This window comes from Pongo pygmaeus, chromosome 11, assembly GCF_028885625.2.
Source record: "Pongo pygmaeus isolate AG05252 chromosome 11, NHGRI_mPonPyg2-v2.0_pri, whole genome shotgun sequence".
Classification (NCBI taxonomy): Eukaryota; Metazoa; Chordata; class Mammalia; order Primates; family Hominidae; genus Pongo; species Pongo pygmaeus.
In genome coordinates, this window is record NC_072384.2 from 95519882 (window position 1) to 95540169 (window position 20288).

At 41.5% G+C, this 20288-nt stretch overlaps 1 non-coding gene across 1 annotated transcript; it reads left to right on the forward strand.

The window, feature by feature from the left end:
* The first annotated feature begins 1974 nt into the window (after positions 1–1974).
* LOC129032194 (U6 spliceosomal RNA) lies at positions 1975–2078 on the forward strand. The gene has a single exon (XR_008501220.1). It is a non-coding gene; the product is annotated as a U6 spliceosomal RNA (small nuclear RNA).
* The last annotated feature ends 18210 nt before the right edge of the window (positions 2079–20288 follow it).

The following is a 20288-nucleotide window of genomic DNA, read 5'->3' on the forward strand; positions in this document are numbered from 1 at the left end:
GCATCATAGGATGGTTAGTATCCCTGAGTTGTGCCCACCAGAGATGCCAGTAACAACTCCTCCCACCCTCACCCTGGTTGTAACAACCAAAAATGTTTTCAGATGTTATCAAATGTCTTCTGGGGACATAGGCAGAAGGACAAATTGCCCCAGTTGAGAACTGCAGCTCTGTGATGACTGAAGTTAAAGGTTTTTCCAGATGACACAACTGGGATTCAAATTCCAAGATCACTGGGATTCAAATCTACATCATCTTAATCCAAAATGCATTGTTTTTCCCATAAAATGAGAAATCTTGCACTAGATAGATGCCAATTTAGCCATGGTGTGCTCCTGGAGATCATGAGTGTAACGACGTGTGATGGTTAATTGTATGTGTCAATTTGGAGGGTATTTTTGGATGAGATTAACATTTAAATCAGTAAACTTTGAGTAAAGCAGATTGCCTTCTATAATGTGAGTGGGCCTCATTCAATCAGCTGAAAGCCTAAGAAGAACAAAATGATTGGCCACCCCCCCAAGAAAGAAATTCTAGCAGACTGTCTTGGGATGGAAATGCACCATCAGCTCTTCTGGGTCTAAAGTCTTCTGGCCCACACTGAAGATTTTGGACTTGCCAGCCTCCATTAATTGTATGCACCAATTCTTATAATATATAATGTATATACATACTATTGATTCAATGTCTCTGGAGAATCCTAATGAATACATGGCATAATTGAAATAACAATATGTATGTTTTCTTCCCCTTCACACACTCTTCCCCGAGTCAGCAGAGTCACCCACACTGCCTTGAGAAGGAAAAGCAATGTTTATTTTTGACTCCTGAATGTTGTCAAAGAATCAAAAGGGAAGGTTTAAGGGAAGTAACACCCATAGTATCTATGATAACAGAAGAATTATAAAGAAAGTAGAGAAGGTGAGAGGCGTGGGGCAAGAGAAAATGGTCTGGTCTTGGTGGGTCCCATGAAAAGTTGCAGAACTAATACTGAGAGCCCAAAGAATACTGGGGGGATGGCCAGTGCTTGGGAGCCAGGCCAAGGCCTGGAGGAGACCAAGTGAGGGAGCACCTCGCATCACCTGGATGATGGAGAACCACACTGACTGCAATCTTGTAACTACAGTGTGGCCATCAGCCACCCATGTGTTGCCTGTGAATTGTGCTGCAAGACTTTTCAGAGGCCCATTCAAACTGCGCAATGTAGAAGCAACCCCTCTTTTTTCAATGGCCAGGGCACTTATAAGCCTCTTCGCAAACAGAGGTTTGGGTTCCTGGGTACTCAGAGATAAGCAAGAGAAAGTCACCACTTCGGTGAAATCATGAATGCCCATGCTGTGCCTCCTCATGCTGAGAACGACATCCAGTGATAAAGAAAGGTTATGAGACAGGAAGTATGGTCTTTACTACGCTGAGTAGAGCAGAAAATGCTGCAAAGCTAAATATAACACAGGGAAATGCAGGATCACCTTTAGTACGGCTTTTTAAGTTCTGAGAAATCAAACATTCCTATAGCTGCCTTGTTTTAAATCATAAATGGCTTTTCTGACTGGGTGCTCTTTTTCAAAAGAATAGAGCTCCACTTACCTGCAGACAACATACCTATATTATATCTATAGGTTTATAGGTTCTTAGCTTATTTGTATAAATAAAATTATTTCAGCTGGGTGTGGTGGCTCACGCCCATAATCCCAGCAATTTGGGAGGCCAAAGCGGGAGATCACCTGAAGTCAGGAGGTTGAGACCAGCCTAGCCAACATGACGAAACCCAATCTCTACTAAAAATACAAAAAATTAGCACACCTGTGTAATCCCAGCTACTCGGGGGGCTGAGAAAAGAGAATCGCTTGAACTCACAGGGCGGAGGTTGTGGTGAGCCGAGATCATACCACTGTACTCCAGCCTGGGCAACAGAGTGAGACTCTGTCTCAAAAAAAAAAATTTTAATTATTTCTATCAATAATATATCACATGAAGTGCTCCCTTTGGCAACATATATACTAAAATTGGAACAATACAGAGATCAGCATGGCCCCTGAGCAAGGATGACACGCAAATTGATGAAGTGTTCCAAAAACTTTTTTTAACAATAATAATAATGTATCACATGAAAATGGGTAAACATAATTCACCAATTTTGAATTACATGTTTGGAATAATCTGACTTAAAATATAGATTAATCTACCCTATAAGCAGACCCAGAGATTCCACTCATAAGGATGTACCCATGAGAAATGTGTATATGTGTCCACCAAAAGACATGTACAAGAAAGCACATGACAGCTGTACTCATTAAGGCTCAAGACTGGAAACAACCCAAATAACCATCAGTGAAAGACTGAATAAACAAATATAGGTTTAGGCATACAATAGAATGCTATACAGTGCTTTAAAAGGAATGAGCTGTTTATACGCCATGAGTGAATTTCAAAAACAGTGTGTTGAGTGAAGGAAGCCAGACATAAAGTGCACACTGCATGATTCCATTTACATGAATTTCAACAACAGACATGACTAATCAATGATGGTGTAAGTCAGAAGAGTGGATGACTCTGAATGCTGCAAGTATTGACTAGAAAAAGGCATTAAGCTTGCAGGAGCATCCACTAAAGTGATGAAAATATTCTATATCTCAATCTGGGTGGTGGTTCTCAGGTATTTACATATGAAAACTTCATCAAGCTATATACTTAATAATAGCACATATACTGAATGTGTGTAATATCTTGGGTTTTTTTAAGTTATATACAGAGACAAAGAGCTGTGCACAAAATTCACCTTGAGGAGCATCAGGGGAATAAAAAATAAAGGCAGTCATGCCCTGGTCTAAAGTAAATGAAACTGAGGTGCCTGCTGATTTAAAAAGTCATGTTACTACATGTTCACATAATGTTATCAGAAAAAAATATTCAAATATAGAGGCTAAATCGAAAATCATAAAGGTGGTTCTTCGAAACAGCTATTTGCTGTCCAGCCGCCTCTCACATAGTGTATTAATTTTCTTTCTTTTTTTTTTTTTTTTATTTCAGATGGAGTTTCGCTCTTGTTGCCCAGGCTGGAGTGCAATGGCATGATCTCGGCTCATCGAAACCTCCACCCCCTGGGTTTAAGCGACTTTCCTGCCTCAGCCTCCCCAGTAGCTGGGATCACAGGCATGTGCCACCACACCCAGCTAATTTTGTATTTTTAGTAGAGACGAGTTTCTCCGTGTTGGTCAGGCTGGTGTCGAACTCCCGACCTCAGGTGATCTGCCCACCTCGGCCTCCCAAAGTGCTGGGATTACAGGCGTGAGCCACCACGCCCAGCCATATTAATTTTCTACTGCCCATCATAACAGCTTACCACAAACTTAGCGGCATGAAACAACAAAAATGTCTTACCTCTCAGTTTCTATAGATCAGAATGCCAGGTTGACTCAGCTGGCTTCTCTGCTCCTAATATTGAGAGGTGACAGCATGCTGGCAGCCCTGGCAGCCCCCGCTCGCTCTCGGCGCCTCCTGGGCCTTGGTGCCCACTCTGGCCGCACTTGAGGAGCCCTTCAGCCCACCACTGCACTATGGGAGCCCCTTTCTGGGCTGGCCAAGGCCGGAGCCAGCTCCCTCAGCTTGCAGGGAGGTGTGCAGGGAGACGCGCGGGCGGGAACCGGGGCTGCGCGCCGCGCTTGTGTGCCAGCGCGAGTTCCGGGTAGGCGTGGACTCGGCGGCTCCGCACTCGCACTCGGAGAAGCCGGCCTGCCCGCAAGCCCCGGTAGTGACGGGCTTAGCACCTGAGCCAGCAGCTGCTGTGCTCGATTTCTTGCTGGGCCTTAGCTGCCTCCCCGCAGGGCTCGGGACCTGCAGCCCGCCATGCCTGAGCCTCCCCTCCTCCCGTGGGCTCCTGTGCAGCCGGAGCCTCCCCAAACAGCGCCACTCCCTGCTCCACAGCGCCCAGTCCCATCAACCGCCCAAGGGCTGAGGAGTGCAGGTGCAGGGCGCGGGACTGGCAGGCAGCTCCACCTGTGGCCCCTGCGAGATCCACTGGGTGATGCCAGCTGCGCTCCTGAGTCTAGTGGGGACTTGAAGACCTTTATGTCTAGCTAAGGGATTGTAAATACACCAATCAGCACTCTGTATCTAGCTCAAGGTTTGTAAATGCACCAATCAGCACTCTGTGTCTAGCTCAGGGTTTGTGGATACACCAATCAGTGCTCTGTGTCTAGCTAAACTGGTGGGGACCTGGAGAATCTTTATGTCTAGCTAAGGGATTGTGAATGCACCAATCAGCACTCTGTATCTAGCTCAAGGTTTGTAAATGCACCAATCAGCACTCTGTGTCTAGCTCAGGGTTTGTAAATACACCAATCGACACTCTGTATCTAGCCAATCTAGTGGGGACATGGAGAACTTTTGTGTCTAGTTCAGGGTTTGTAAATGCACCAGTCAGCACCCTGTCAAAATGGACCAATCAGCTCTCTGTAAAACAGACCAATCGGCTGTTGTAAAATGGACCAATCAGCAGGATGTGTGGGGCCAGATAAGAGAATAAAGGCAGGCTGCCAGAGCCAGCAGTGACAACCTCCTGGGGTCCCCTTCCACGCTGTGGAAGCTTTGTTCTTTTGTTCTTTGCAATAAATCTTGTTACTTTTCACTCTTTGGGTCTCCACTGCCTTTATGAGCTGTAACACTTACTGAGAAGGTCTGCAGCTTCATTCCTGGAGCCAGCGAGACCACGAACCCACCAGGAGGAACGAACAACTCCAGACGTGCTGCCTTAAGAGCTGCAACACTCACTGCGAAGGTCTGCAGCTTCACTCCTGAGCCAGCTAGACCACGAACCCACCAGAAGGAAGAAACTCCGAACACATCCGAACATCAGAAGGAACAAACTCAGGACATGCCACCTTTAAGAACTGTAACACTCACCGCGAGGGTCTGTGGCTTCGTTCTTGAAGTCAGTGAGACCAAGAACCCACCAATTCCAGACATAGTATCACAAAGCCAAAATCAAGGTGCCAACCCTCTGGGCTCTTATCGAGAGGCTGTGGAAAGACTTTTTCTAGGCCCATTCAGGTTACTGACAGAATTCATTTCCTTGGGATTGTAGGTCCCTAGTTCTGTGTTGGGTATCGGCTAGGGACCACCTTCAGCTATGAAAGTTCTATATCTCTTCTTTGCTAATGGCCTCTTGCATCTCAGAGCCAGCAATGACATGTCAAGTTCTTCTCATACTTAACAGTCTCTGACTTCTTTTTCTGCTGCATCTCTCTGCTGCCTCTAGCCACAGAAAATCTCTGCTTTTAACCGCTCATGTGATTAGATTGGGCCCACATGGATAATCCAGTATAATTTCCCTACTCTAATTACATTTGCAAAGAGTTTTCACAGTTCCAAAAATTAAGGTATATACATCTTTGGGGTCCATTTTCCTACCTATTACACATGTACAGCTCCATTTGGTTATCCTGGACGTGTGATAGCAGGCATTTATTTATTTATTGGTGCTTAATGTCCTTGAACAAAAGAAAGAACAACTAATACATGTAGAGTCTGGTCATATTTAAATGATGGAGTCCTCATCTGAGCTATTAGGACATTCTCTGAAATATCTTTCCTTTTGCTACACTACTTTAACAATTCTGATCTTGAAGAAGCCTATTCCTAGAGAATAGCTGTTCTCCACAGAACTACATAATTCTCTCCTACTGAAGGGTATGTTTCAGGCTGGGTACAGTGGCTCAGGTTGATAATTCCCAACACTGGGAGGCCAAGACAGGAGGATCACTTGAGCTCAAGAGTTGGAGACCAACATAGTGCTATCTCATCTCTACTAAAATTAAAAAAATAAAATAGCCAGCCATAGTGGTGCACACCTGTAGTACAAGCTACTCAGGAGGCTAAGGTGGGAGTATCATTTGAGCCCAGGAGATCGTGGCTGCAGTGAACTGTAATCAAGGCACTGCACTCCAGCCTGAGCAACAGAGACCCTGTTCAAAAAAAAGAGTAGGTTTCAGACAAAGGTAAACCTTGAAGGCAAAGGATCAGCTGTAAATGGGTAGCCATCCTCTCCTATCTTCCCTAGGAAGGGCACAGGCCCTGCCTCTACAGTTCCCTATGCTGCCACTCAGGGACAGCAGCTAGGCTGGCATGGATTCTCCCTGGAGAAGAAAAGTAAAGACAAAAGAAAAGTGGCTTCCTTTTTTGAGACATGGTCTCAATCTTTTGCCCAGGCTGGAGTGCAGTGGTGCAATCAGGATCAAGGCTCACTGTAGCCTCAACCTCCCCGGCTTAAGCAATCCTCCCATCTCAGCCTCCCAAGTAGCTGGGACCACAGGCAAGCACCACTATGCCCAGCCAGGTTTTTCTTATTTTTTGTAGAGATGCGATCTCACTGTGTTGGCCAGGCTGAAAGTGGCTTACTTTAATGCAACGATATTTAGAAGGCGATATATGACTCCTGGTCATCTGAACTGTCATAATTCTGAGTATGATCATAGACTGGCACCAGAATCCACCTTAGTTATAATGTAAGTAGACGTTGCCTTGGCCACATTTCTTTTTCCCTTTCGTCAAGCCCTTTGGTATCTTTACTTTGCATAGCACATCAGAGTTTACAAACTTTTTGCTGCACATATATTCTCATTTGGGCCTTCAAATAATCCTGTTAGGTAAACCAGGCAAGCGTGATTATCCCATATTTCATATGTGATACTTGAGGTTCGAGAGTGTTAAGTGACTACAACAAGTTTACAGGTAGGGAGTAGCAGACCAGACTATGTATTTAGCAGTATTTCCACAAATAGCCTGACAACAACACCTATATCAGCTTCCAGAACTCTCTTGCTCTTATCCCTACCCCCTTATCAAATCCCACCCTCTGAGCCTCATTCACAATCAAGTGTGAGTAACTGATTGTTCGCAGGAGTGTCTGTATTTTATTATCAGAGAAAGCAAATTCAAAGGATAAAATTGCAAATATTAACAATCAAATCAGAGAAAAATGGGTTGGAATGAGAGGGGGCACAAGAAGAATAAGCTCTTCCCAACACTCCTAAAATGACATCCAAAAGGTTCCTCCAAATGTACTTAATTGTTAAACTCAGTGCCAGACTCCCACAAAAGTTAAACAAGTTAAAGCAGCTTTAGACAAACCTTATTCCAAAAATGAAGTCAACACATACTAAGGGAAGGTGGGGAATTTTAAAAGAATTGGAATAAGGTTGTTATGAGGATAGAATGACAGGTGCCAAAAGAGAAAAAGGAAATAGATAATTAAAATGATCACATCCTTATGTTAAATCAGATGTATAATGTTCCATAAAGAAATGGAGAAATTAGGCCAGGCGTGGTGGCTCACGCCTGAAATCCCAATACTTTGGGAGGCCAAGGTGGGTGGATCACCTGAGGTCAGGAGTTCAAGACCAGCCTGCCCAACACGGTGAAACCCCATCTCTACTAAAAATAAAAAAAAATAGCTGGGCATGGTGGCAGGTGCCTGTAATCCCTGCTGCTCAGGAGGCTGAGGATGGAGAATCACTTGAACTCAAGAGGCAGAGGTTGCAGTGGGTCAAGATCACGCCACTGCACTCCAGCCTGGGTGACAGAGTGAGACTCCGTCTCAAAAAAAAAAAAAAAGAACCTTTGTCTCCGCAACTCCTTATCCTAACCCAGACACTCCCTTCTATTGACTCCAGGTCTTTAGATAAATTTTTTCAACCAATTGCCGATCAGAAAATCTTTGGATCCACCTGTGACCTGGAAGCCCCCGACTCAAGTTGTCTTGCCTTTCCACAAAACCCAATGTACGTCTTACATATATTGATGATGTCTTATGTCTCCTGAAAATGTATAAAAAACAAGGTGTAGCCTGACCACCTTTGGCACATGTTCTCAGGACCTCCAAAGGCTGTGTCACAGCCAGTCCTTAGCCCTGGCAAAATAAACCTTTAAACTGAATGAAGGCCAGGCATGGTGGCTCATGCCTGTAATTCCAGCCCTTTGGAAGGCTGACGCAGGAGAACTGCGTGAGCCCAGGAGTTTGAGACAAGCCTAGGCAATATAGGGAGACCTCTTCTCTACAAAAAATTTAAAAATTATCTGAGAACATGTGGTAGCGCACGCCTGTAGTCCCAGCTACTTGGGAGGCTGAGGTGGGAGAACCACTTAAGCCCAGGAAGCAGAGGTTGCAGTAAACTGAGATTGTACCGCTGCACTCCAGACTGGGCGGCAGAGCAAGAACCTGTCTCAAAAACTTAAGTAAATTGATTGAGATCTGTCTCAGATACTTTTTGGTTTATAATACACTACCCATAAATTATGGTTATGTATTTCTCTGTTTCAGAGGCCAAGGCGGGCGGATCACTTGAGGTCAGGAGTTCCAGACCAGCCTGGCCAACACGGTGAGACCCCGTCTCTACCAAAAATATAAAATAAAAAAAAATTAGCTGGGTGTGGTGATGCAAGCCTGTAATCCCAGCTACTCAGGAGGCTGAGGCAGGAGAATTGCTTGAACCCAGGAGGTGGAGGTTGCAGTGAGCCGAAATCGTGCCACTGCACTCCAGCCTGGGCGACAGAGCAAGACTCTGACTCAAAAAAAAACAAAAAAAAAGAGAACATAGTCTATCTAGGGAATTGAGAGTAGCCTCTTTCAAAAAAAAAAAAAAACAAAACAAAACAGACAGCAAATATACCAAGTATAGAAAGGGCATGAGACAGAGTAAGGTCAGGGCTTGGCTTCAGCTCCCCACCCCACCACCCCCGCTGGTGGAACACTCTTTCATACATTCCTGCTGATCACAAAATCCACATCACCACCTCGCTGACATTACACATGCTAACCCCAAGGCTTTAGTCATATAAAGAAAATAGCCACTCTTCTGTGCTCTCATAATGTTTAACTATGCCTTTTACTTAAAGAATTCCAGGAACTGGCCTTAGGAAACCTAAATATCAAACCAAAGTGCAGAATGTCAAACCTTGGGAAAGAATGATTTGTAAGCAGCCTTTTTGCCGCTGGCCAGACCACCAGGTGGCCCATTACTCAAGATAACCATCGGGACCAGACATATGGACCTGCATACCCTACCCTCCACATGCTTCTCCCAGCCCAGCCTGCATACCTTACTCCTGTGTCAATTCCCCATGCTTTGTCTGATTAAAAAGTCTCTACTAGCTTTTTGGGGGAGCCAGCTTGAGGATCCTCATACCTCGCCTCCACTGTCTCCCTTGCCCTTGAGCACAAGCCCCAAAATAAAAGCCTTGTCTGGGAAATCTGCTTGGCCCTGTGTTAAGTTTCATTACATGGGGAGCTAAGAAGCATGTGACCAGCATCTATGGTCACATCCAACAACCCAATAGAAAAGTGGTTCAAGATGGTGAATGAATCAGAATTCCCAAGAGAACTGCCTGTGTACCCACTCCTTTCTCTAAAGAGATGAAGCTCCAGGATAAGTCAATGAATGAAGAGGGGATGAAAATAAGGCTGAGCGAAGTAAGATAGCGCACTAAGATGAGAGACAACTTTCTACCAAACTTCATTGACATTGGGGAGAAATAAGAATGCGCTGGGGGACAGACAAGGTAGCGGTGAGGAAGGAGAAGAGAAAAGCAGCAATTTTATTCTCTTTATTTATAGAAGACAGACTCCCCATTCCGTCCTTGAGCCTTATCCAGACTCTCAAGCTGGGGCTCTCAAGTAGGAATAAAGTGAAAGCAGAGCACTGTCTCCTCCCTGTCACTAAGGATGACAGCTGATTACATGGGGAATACTTGTTAGAATTTGATTTGGAGCCAGTAATTTGACACTTTGTAGAGGTGAATTTCCCAGCTAAAGATTGATGGCAATGCTTAAGAAGGAGTGCCACCTTATCACAAAACACATCTGAGAATTAGTATTCACCTCTCCACTCTAATAAGGAAACCTAAATATTTCACATTTTTAATGTATAATGGGTATATGCTAGTCTAGAAAAGAATGTAGTTAAAAGTTATTGATAAACATATAACTCCATTAAAGTTATTCAGATATGTTTTTAAATGTCCTTAAATAATCATATGACAGACATCTTCAAACAATACGTGGGGAACTGATGACTGTGGTTTAAAATGAAATTACTATTCCAACTCCAGGATTTCACTGGCCTTTTCAGTTCCAAATGCAAATCTACTGTTCATAATCCTAGCAGTGATGACAGAATAGAAATGACTTTAAAATTAGTAAGTATGATATGAAAACTACATTAATGATATTTTATTAACATAAAAAGCAGTGGTCTATCATGAGCCTCTGAGCTCTGCCACCTTCAAGCCCACCTTCAGGCCCACCTTCAAGATCCTCACATCTGGTAAGAAGAAAATCAGCAAATATCTCCATTCCCCCACCACAGAGAACTAGGCATTGCATATTGCAGATGTATACACAAAATTCCAGTTTGTTCTTAGATTTAGAAATTGTCAGGGACACTTTCATTTTATGCTTGTTTTTCATCTTGAACAAAAAGGAAACAGGGAAATAAAAGGATCACCTTTTTAAAAATATATTCCAAATTTTTATAGATGGTAAAACCAATAACAAAAATTTTAATTAATTTTAAGTTTTGTTATGTCTGAAGAAAGCTAAGTTCAATTTCTGAACCATCATTTCTCTTCTATGCCAGTCATGCTCTCTGTCCTCTCATAATTACCCAAATATGTTTCATGATTTTGACAACCCAAAGGTTGACATCTTAGTTGGCTAATAAAACAGGATGGAGCAGGACAGGCTGTTTCTTTTAACAATGAATGGCTGGGAAACACATCCCAGGAATCTGCCAATTACTGTTAAGCAGAACCAAGTTTTAGTCTTACTTGAGAGGCTGTCACAAACTGATCTGTTAGAAGGCAAGTTTTTTGCTTTAAGTCTGAGGGCGGGCATATTCTGTTTGCATAGTTTTCTTTATCATCAAAGAAAAACAATTAACAACATAGTGCTTGAATCAACAGAGTTCTTTTAGGTCCGTTTAAAGTAAAACTCACATATCTAACTTCTTTCATTCTTCAAAGAAGGAATTTTTATTATTATTATTCTGCTTCCATATCTCTAGAAATCATATTCTTTAAAACTACACTTCCAAGCCTTGTTTCTAGCCTCACAATATATAGATTGTATAAAGGGTTCACACCGCAGGCTGATACTCTATCACCCTTTCCTGTGTTGAAATTCACACTCCTTACCTATGATAAATGCATCTTCATGCAGGTATACATTTTCACATATGCTCATGAATGACATACACAAATGTGATAGAGAACTAAAAACCAGGACCGGGTGCGGTGGCTCACGCCTGTAATCCTAGCACTTTGGGAGGCCAAGGCAGGTGGATCACAAGGTCAGGAGTTCAAGACCAGCCTGGCCAAGATAGTGAAACCCCATCTCTTAAAATACAAAAGATTAGCCAGGCGTGGTGACAGGTGCCTGTAATTCCAGCTACTTGGGAGGCTGAGGCAGAGAATTGCTTGAACCCAGGAGGCAGAGGTTGCAGTGAGCCAAGATCATGCCACTGCACTCCAGCCTGGGCGACAGAGTGAGACTCCATCTCTAAATAAATAAATACCAAAGTGGAGTTCCCAGCATACAAATTCATCAATTATCTATTTTGTTCATATTGTTAACAAAAGAATTGCTAGTTTAATAATGCCTGCTATTTGTTCACTAAGTCTGTCTTGTTTAGGTAAATTTGTTAGAAAGATCTGCAATAGTGAACTGATGGGAATGTTTAACAACAGATCCAAAGGAGCTCCAGGAGTCACCAGGACTCACCCTCCCTTGAATGAATTTGTTCAAATTAATTTTAGTCTTTTCTGTAATCAACTCAAGTTTCATGTTAATGGAACAAGCATCTGATTAATTTAACTACAATCATATGCCCCACCTCACCCCATTTTTCAAAATGGAGAGAGGCTATTCCTTGAAAAAAGAAATTTGGCAATACCAAAAGTTAGAATGGATGTTAGGCAGCTGAAAACAAGGAACGTCCACCCTGGTCCAGCCCTTTGGCTTCCCGATATCCTCATACATCCTTCTTTACATTATAGATCCAAAATGTCCCTATCCAACATTTTGTAAGTATTGCCAATAAAATTGACAAAGGACTCAACCTCTCTCCAAAGAAAGAAAACCCAAAGTTGGTCAGTTTCTGGTTAAGTTGCCAAAAGTGGCATGTGACTTGCTCTTGACCAGTCATTTAAACCATATTTCCCTAGAAACCATGGGTGGTTCAAGGAAAGGCACAGGACCCAAGGTAGACCAATCATAGCCAGTGGGACTTCCCTTATTCCCCTACGGAAGGCTTGAAATTCTGCCAACAACTTAATCCTCTTCTTTATTTCTTAAGAAAGTTTGAAGTAAGATTTTCCCTTCTTCCAAACAGAGAGTACTAACTGCCCTTCCCTTGGCTTTCGTCAATGAGGAAAAGATTACACTGCTATTACCAAAATAACGATGAAAGTCATACTAGGAAGCTAAAAGTCAACCAGCGACCATTGTATCCCCTGACAGTTTTATTCGGATGTCATTTACATATTATAAAATGTATCCATTTTCTGTATACAGTTCAATGAATTTTAATAAATGTGTACATTTGTGCATCTACCACCACAGTTCAGTTTTACAACACTTCTATCACCACAGAAAGTTTCTCTGTGCCCATCTGCCATCAGTCCCAACTACAATACCCATACCTACATAACTATTGATCTGCTTTTTTGGGCAATAGTTTTGCTTTCTCTAGAAATTTCATATAAATGGAATCTTAACACATGTAGTTCTTGTGCCTGGCTCCTTTCACTTTGCATAATGTTTTTGAGATTCATCCATGTTGCTGCATGTATTAATAATTTATTCCTTTTTATTGCTCAGTAGAACTCAGCAAAATGGATATATCACATTTTGTTTGTCCATTCATGAACTAAGGGACATTTAGATTTTTTTAACACTTCTTATTTGGCTATTTTGAATAATATAGCTAGGAATATTTACATACATGAACTTATGGACTTATATTTTCATTTCTTTTGGGTGGATTCTAGGAAACTATATTTTTGACTTTTAAGAAACTGCCAAATTGCTTTCCAGTTCACATTTTACATTCCCTCCAGCACTGATGAAAGTTCAAGTTTCTCCACATCCTTCAAAACACTTGATATTATGTCTTTTTGATTATTGCCTTTCTACTTGGTATGTAGTGCTATCTCACTGCATTTAAATTTGCATTTCCCAGTGATTAATGAGCATCATTATTTGCCATTTTCATACCTTCTTTGATGACGTGTCTACTTAAATCCTTGCCATTTTTGAACTGGGCCATTTGTTTTCTTATTTTTGTAAGAGTTCTCTATATATTCTGGATTTAAGTTTTTTATTGTATATGTTATTTGCAAATATTTTCCCTGCAACCCCTAATCCTTGCCAGTCTTTTTGCCTGCTGAAAGGAATAGTAGGGAACACTGATAACAATGTTTATTGAGGCAGTGTGATATAAGATGTCTTAATGCAGTCTTTCTTTTTTTATCCAAAACAGACCTTTGAGGGAGCTACTCTTATCATTCCTGTATCACAAATGACAAAAGTACATTTTTAAGGAATTAAGTTGCTTGCTCAGGATCACATGGCAGAAGAAGTGAAGCGAACAGCAAGGGTTTTTTCCCTAACCCACTCTTGTATCAATCGCTGGCCAGTCAAGATAGATTTCTTGCCAAGACTCTTGACTCCCCTAGAGGCCCAAATTTACCCAAGGAAAAACATACATATATAGCTATAGCCCTTTGATTTCTTTTGCACCCACTGGAAATAATAAAAGTTACTCAAGCAGTAACAAGCAATCCCCCATGTCACTCTAATTCCTGCCAACTGTCCATTGTATGGATGCCAGAAGCCACTGAGCCGTGGAAATTACAGTAACAGAAGAGTGGGAGGAAATAAAATTAGTCTTATGCTCCGTGACAGCTAATACCAAAAACTTTACATTATAAAAAAATGTTAAAAGTCTACCCATAGAGCATTCAAACAGAGTTTAAGACAAAAAGGAGCAGAAGGGTACAGGTAATTTCCCCCAGTTCACAGGATACTATTAGCACCTTGAGGGCTCCAATGAAGTACACAGAGGAAATGGTGGCCATGTGTTTTTAGGAAAGAATGTCCCATAAAAGTACAACCCATCAGGGAGCCTAAACAGAAGGAAAAAATGGCAGCCACTACATGGTAGCCAAACAGGCTTATTGATTAGTCTCTCTCTCTTTCTCTCTGTCTCTCTCTCTCTCTCTCACACACACACACACACACACAGAGAGAGAGAGAGAGAGAGTTCTGTAATTTTGCATGACATAGTGTATATTCAGTATTGCATAGAATGATTGAATGAAACTTACAAGACCAGGAATAAAAGTGTTAGTCTGGTCCTGCCTACACACTATCCCTTTTACCTTTTACTCCAAGTTATTTAACACTCTCTGGGTCTCACCTTTCTATTCTCTTAAAAGAAGCAATTGGACCAGATAATATCTTAAAACTTTCACAGCTCTAACCATCTCTAATGTTCAAAGAGCTACCCAGTTCACACTTTGCCAAAGAAATTGTAAATTGTGATATTTCCTGTAAAAGAACTCTCTGATTCTAACCTAAAAAAAAAAAAGTCTAAAGACTATTTCATTCTCTGAAAACTCTAAATTAATGTTTAGGATATATCTATCATTTTTTAAAAGAAAATGCCCTTCAGGCAAAAGAAAACACGTCCTCATCTGTGCGCTGGCCTTCTTAAAGGCAAAATGCATTCCTAACTTCTAACCTTGGAAGGGCACTTTTTTTTTCTCCTATTGTAAGAGCTCTCTGAAGTCTTGTTTGCAGAATAATGAAGAAAACATCGCTGTCTGCAAGGCTGCTTGTCACCTTTGAATATACTCCATCAACATGCTGCCACTTCATCTTGTTTAGGCTCATCGACTGCTTTATAGAAGGACACTGATGTCCACATCTATCTCCTTGAGACAGGCAAAGAAACAAATCCTTTATCCTGTCTCAAAAAGAGCTGACAAGCTTTTAGTAGTGTTTATCTTCACTGAAGGGTGATAACCTTGAAAATGAAAGTGAAAAGAGACTGATACAATTAGGTATGTAGTCTTCTCCATACTGTATTACAATTGGTTTTCTTTTATAGTTTAACAAGTCGAAGTTTTCTATTGTCCACACTGATTTTTCTAAAACTAAATTTAAAGTTACAGTTTGTTTACAAAATATCAGTGCATCATGTTGTGACTATTTTGCAAAAATGTAATTTTCCTCTTAAGCCAGAAGGAGTTAAAAATATTATTTCTTTGAAATGTTTTATCCTACCATTCTTCCCATATTATCTATGCCATTTTTTTCTCTCCCTTGACATTTCTTGACTCCATGTTATGTCATATTCAGAGAGATTTTTCTAAAATAAATTTCCCAGATTACAGGCAAATCTTAGAATTCTAATTATTTACATCTTATAGACTCAAGGACAGTAAAGGGTAGATTTGACATTTCATTAATAATTGTGTATTCAAGTTTCCATTTGTCTTAAATTGTGCCCACTCCCGAGGTTCCAACAAATATAGATATGCCTGGCAAGCTAGTAGCTTGGTTATCCACAGGTCATTTTGTGTGAGCAACCATGAGTCCCTTAGAAAAGAATTCATCCTGCTGTGAGTTGGCTGAAAGTAAAAAATAAAAAAAAGAAAAGAAAAGAAGAAAGGAAAATAGCTCATCGTATCAGAACAAGAAGTCAGACACAAAGATTTGGCCACTAGAGGAGAGTGGTGTCTCTGAGTCCAATGTCATGTCTGCTTTGTCCCCATGCCAGCTCCACAAGTTTTCATGTCTAAGTCACAGGGGGGAAAGAGTCCGCCGGCAAAAAATCTAAGTGTAACTCAAAATAGAAGAGAGACATTCTTTCCCACTATGTGGCAGAGCAAGGCGTATCTGTGGTCTCTTGTGGGTGTCTGATTCAGCTACAAGAGATCACAGTGGTTCCTAACAAATGACTGGCAACAGGTTGCTGAAAGGGGCAGCAGCCAGCAGGTAAACTTGTACCCAGCATTCGCAAACCCCTCCCTGGCGACTCATCGACACACAGAAGGGTCACTCTCATGGGACTGAAATCCTGCAAAAGCAAGAGGAAGCATCCTCTAAGGCACCACTGCTACTCTCCTCTCTCTGCTACAGCTACCTTTCCATTCTCCCATGCCTCTCTCCATGGGTGTGCTTAGCCAGCAAATCCAGGATCTGTGGCAGTACTGAATCATCAATTCCCAGGGGCTAATAGCCAGAAGGGGCCTTGGAGGCCAGATTGACACTGCCCTATCCCATCTCTCTGGAGCTAGTTGGTGCTGGCAAGGCTCTGAGTAGCAACAGAGTCTGTGAGTCAGCGTCCGCCCACAGCTGAAGGTTGTTGCTTGTTCTCAGTGGGAGCTGAGTGTGGACAAAATATCCCTGTGGGCTTAATCTGGCCTGCAGGCTGTATTTAGCCACCCCTGCTCTGGTCCTAAATTACTTCACAGTGATACAAGAATGTCTAAAAGTTACACTGTAAGGTTTTGGCTTAGAACTTGATATTACCTCTTAAGTGTGTTAGCCTAATAAAATACAGGCCATCTCATGCTTTTTATTCCATTTATACAGAGCCAATGATCTTGGGCATGGAGGTCTTTCTTTGGCCTTGATTGTTTTTTATCTTTCCATCTTCCCACCTCCACAAAATCTTTATTAAGTCTTGAAGATATGCCAGGGAGTAGCTCTGAACAATGTAAATTATAACTTTCCCTAAAATGGCACAAGCTAAAACATAAAGATATTAAGACTCCATAACAAGGTTTTAAGATGCTTAGAACTGTACCACTGGGCTGGGCATAGAGTAACATATCAGTAGGTAATTTTTTAGTTGAATTTTGATGAATGAAATAGAATGAAGTATCTGTTTGTTTGTTCGTTAAGAGCAAGGCAGTGTCATATACTCAGAGAAGGAACTTGGAAGAAGCTTCTTTGAAGAAGTCATAGGTTCACATTCTACTTCCCTTACAAAGTGTATAACCTTGGGAAAAAACATAAAATGGAGATAATAAATTATATCTCTGCAGAATGTTATAATGATAAATTAGGTAAGTATGTAAATCATCTGATATAATGTCTGCTTCAATGGGAATTGACCATTTTTTAAAGTCATAAAGATTATCCTTACGGCTATACGCAATGAGGATTAAAAGGTCAGTGTCTGTCACTTCTCTAAGCAAGTGTTGGGCAGATCAGATAAGGGATACTGTCAGGAGGTCTCTCCTGTTTAGGAAATGAATGTCAGTTATAATTTCAAAATGGAAGTTCTTGAACGCATCTAAGCACCGGACGCTATGAAGAACTCCCAGAAATATCAAGAACTCCCAGAAATATCAAGAACTCCCAGAAATATCAATTTTCCACTTTCCTATCACAGAAAGCTCTAGGCAGTCCCTAGTTTAAACATGGCATATACCATTTGGCCTGGAACATCTGGGAGGTGAGACTACCCCCATGTTCCAGGGTCAGATTTGGCCCACTGGACAAGTCATGACCTCTATTCATCTGAGGCAATTCATTGTGGAGACAGCACTAGACCAACTCAGGGGTCTAAAACCATGAAATCTAGAATTGGTTCCATTCCCTTCCTAGCTGTATGGCCTGGCAAGTTAATTAAGCTCCTTGAACCTCAGTTTCCTCATATATGCAATGAGAACAATATGTGTTCTTCCTGCACGATTAAGTTACTGATGGTTATTGTCATTTGCTCTACCCTAGCTCCACCTATATTGCTCGGGCTTAATGAGTGTTTCCTCAGTCTTGTGTCAGGTCTCGACTTGTATTACCTCATATAGTTCTCATATCAACTTAATGAGGTAACTGTGATTCCCATTTTACAGATGAGAAAACTGAAACACTGAGGGGTTAATTAACTTACGTACTTGGTTAGTGGCAGAGCAGGAATCCGACTTCAAAGCCCATATGCCTAGCCATTATGCTAAGCTGTCTCTTAGAAACAGGTAGGTTTTGAGTGCCCAGCACTCATTTAACATGTATGTATTTAGTGCACAAGTTCCCGCCCTTGAGGACCTCATATCCAAAGTCACAGTGTAGATATGTGCAGGGTCAAATTGCTCTTTGCATCCACCCTGGAAGATCTGAAAGAACCCCGGGTCTTCAGCAAGTGGAGTAATTTCCTCTGTTAGGATGTAAGACCAAAAGAGACACACCCACAACCAGAGTCACCCACACTCCGATGGGGCTAGCAATAGTCTGGCCATGTGGTGCCACTTCCTCTCTGGTTTGTAAGCACTTTCCCTTCTATTTCTACTAACAAAGCATTTAAAGAAACAATTGTGTTCTTTAGTCAGAAGAAAAATTGCATTTTGTTTCGTCTGAAATAAATAAATTTAAAGCTACACTGCAGAAATAAAACCTTTAAAAATCACACAAATAATCATACATTTTTATTGGGTTTTCTTACTAATATGCATAGCACTACAGTACTTAATTGTTTCCACAGTCAGAGCCTATAATTTTAAAACTCCAAGATAGCTGTCTAATGCCATTTTACATAAAAAGATTAGACTGAAACCTTCGTCTCCTCATTTCCAGTCCTGCACCCTTTCCACTGAAAGACTGTCCTTCTTTAACTATGCTAGTTTTAATTGCCTGCCTGAAGAATTGTGTCCTTCTTTCTTCCCTTCTGCCAGATTCCTATTGTTTGGTTGGTGATGAGTTAGTAAATGCTTGATGAGAATGCCATTTAGGCCTTCAGTGTCAAAATCAAGGAAGGCTTATAAAGAGACGCTTTTCATCTTTTCCAAAAGTCAGTGCCTTAGGTAATCACTTCATGTCCAGAGGCAATGAGTCCCCCAGATGAGGTGCCATGACTCGGGGAACTCTGGCCTCAGCTTTGTCAGCTCATTAAGAATACTGTCTACCACAAAGTGACTTTTGAACACACTAAGTAGCAAGAATCAAATGGTTTCTGCAGCGACAGGGTCAGCTGGATCAGAGCCTCAGCCTTGAAATAAATCAGATATTGAAGAAGTAAACAACAAAAGAAGCTGAAGACAGACTGGATACAGACATGGTGCTTTTATCTGTCAGCCAGCAAGCCACCAACTTTCTCTTTTGCAAAGAGACATGGTGTTTCTATAGTGCCATCTTATACGGTGGGTTACATGCCCATCTCACTTGCTGGTTTGTCAGCTCTTGGAGAGCAAGGACCCTATCATGCATATTTTTATCCCTTAGTTTGCAGCACATTCTCTTTTATATAACAGGTGTTTGATATATGAAGAAATAAAAGAAGAAAGGAAGGAAAACTCTATGTCCTGTATCCTGAAGAAATTTATATTGAGGCTTATTGCTTTTCGCCCAGATTGTATAAAATTCAATGATAGAAAACATGCAGAATTATCTTGTAGAAGAAATGGAGAAAATGGAGAATAAGAGAGGCTATTAAAGAAAGGAATTAATTTATGGCCGGGTAGGGAGGCTCACGCCTATAATCCCAACATTTTGGGGAGCCAAGGTGGGTGAATCGTTTGAGCTCAGGAGTTTCCGTCCAGCCTGAGCAACACGGCAAAACCCCATCTCTACAAAAAATACAAAAATTAGCCAGGTATGGTGGTACATGCCTGTAATCCCAGCTACTTGGAAGAATGAGGTGAAAGGATCGTGTGGGCCCAGGAGGTTGAGGCTGCAGTGTGCTGTGATAATAAATACAGAAATAAATAAAAAGAAGAAAGGAATTAACTTTGTTTAGGGAATACTGTGCCAAACACTGTAGCAGGCAATTTGTATATACCATCTTATCTAATCTTACCATAACACCATGAGTCAGATATTCTTATTTCTCGTTTTTATATCTATAAAGAAACCAAGGCTCAGAAAGATGAAGTAACTTGTTCAAAGTTGGGCAGCTACTAAGTGACAGAGCTGAAATTCAAGCCACCAACTACAAGGTTCATATTCTCTTCACTTCATCAGGCTGTTAACTGTAGGCAAAAATACTATTTTACAGCCATAATTAAACAACTTTCTAGCAAACGGCATTTCTATCATTCTAGCACCACTAGCATTATAGCCTCTTCTCCCATTGACATATTTTTTAAGGCACTAATCTGGAATTTCTTCTTCCAGTAAAGATGGACTAAGGGGGCACAAACTCCCCTGGGTGAAACAACAAAAAGAAAAACAGATAAAATATATTAAACAACAGCTCTCAAGGTACTAGCATCGGGCAACAAACCAAAGTGA